Here is a 1,562-nt window from a genome sequence, read left to right on the forward strand (position 1 = left end):
GTGGACAGGAAGTGATGGAAAGGGGCAGTAATGAGGAAGAGGTGTGTGTTGTGTGTTGGTTTGTCATTAGTGAAGGGAGGAGTTGGTGGCCAATAGGTGTGTGCATGTGTACATACATATATGTGTATATGTGAATGTATGAATATATTTGGAAATGTAGGTATGTATGTTTGTATGTGCATATATATATATGTGTATATATATGTAGTTGTATGTGTATGTATATATGTAGTTGTATATATGTGTATATATAGACACGAATATATATACGTATATGCTGTACATGAACATACAAAAAAATATATATATGCTGTATATGCACAATCAAACATACATAGCTACATTTGTAAATATATCCATAGATGTGGAGTGTGGTATTGAAGTAGTGATTATGAACATGCTGTTGTGTAGGTGATGGTGATTGGCACATGCGTGGTAGAGTAATACAGTGTAGGGAGGGTGGATGACAGGGGTAAAAATGTAAGCTAGGTACGCTGCGATGATGCCCGATGATGTGGCGGTGGGTGTTTGAATGCAAGTAGTGGAAGTAAAGAAGTGTTGTAGACATGTGTGAAGGTGTAGTGGGCAGACGTTAGAAGAGATGTGTAGCCTTGGCAGACGCAGGCACAGATAGGATGTGGGTTGTGTGTGTGTCATGCTTGTTGTTGTAGTTGTTGTTGGGGTGGTGGTAGTGTGCTGTTGTGTAGGTGGTGTGTGGATGAGTTTGGGTAGGGTTTGGTGGGTCTGTGTGGCTGGCCAGTTGTGGGTGGACATGGGCAGTTGTTGGTAGTTGTGTATGTGGATGTGCAGGTGTGTGTGTGGTTGTGAGAGGAAAGGGGAAGGGATGTTGTTGCAGGTGACCTTATGTTGATGTGTTGGTGTTGTGTTTGGTGGAGGAATGTTAGCAGAGTGGATGTTAGAGGAAATGGTGTAGGAGCGTTGAGGTTTGTTGCTGGTGTTGTATGATGTAGTTGCTGGGGGTGTTTAATGGGGCAATGTTGGTGAAGGGAGACGTTAGGTTGTTCTGTGTGTTGGCAAGTCTGTGCTGGAGAACATGTGGCAGTGGTATTAGTAGTGGTAGTAGTAGTCGTAGTAGTCGTAGTAGTGGTTGTTGACGTAGTAGTAGTATTGGTAGTGGTTGTAGTAGTAGTAGTAGTAGTATATATGCACCTTATTGTTGTTGCACCTTAATGTTCGTCGTTCAGTATTGTCTATGTCTGTCAGCGCACGGGAAGGCGAGGAACGTAATTTAGATACCTCTGTAGGTCAAGGTCAAGGTCAAGGTCAGCTTTATTGTCAATACCTTCACATGTACAGAACATACAGAGGTATCGAAATTACGTTCCTCGCCTTCCCGTGCGCTGACAGACATAGACAATACAGAACGACGAACATTAAGGTGCAATAACAATAAGGTGCATGTGTAGCTTTAAGGTGCTGTATGGTCTGTAAAAATATATACATGAGGTACATAATAAATATAGTAATAATATAATTAGCAGCAGATGAGGTGGTAATAGTGCATTGTATTACAAGTCAATAGTGCATTTATGGCATTTCAA

The sequence above is a fragment of the Cynoglossus semilaevis genome, chromosome 6 (assembly GCF_000523025.1).
Source record: "Cynoglossus semilaevis isolate Cse_v1.0 chromosome 6, Cse_v1.0, whole genome shotgun sequence".
Lineage (NCBI taxonomy): Eukaryota > Metazoa > Chordata > Actinopteri > Pleuronectiformes > Cynoglossidae > Cynoglossus > Cynoglossus semilaevis.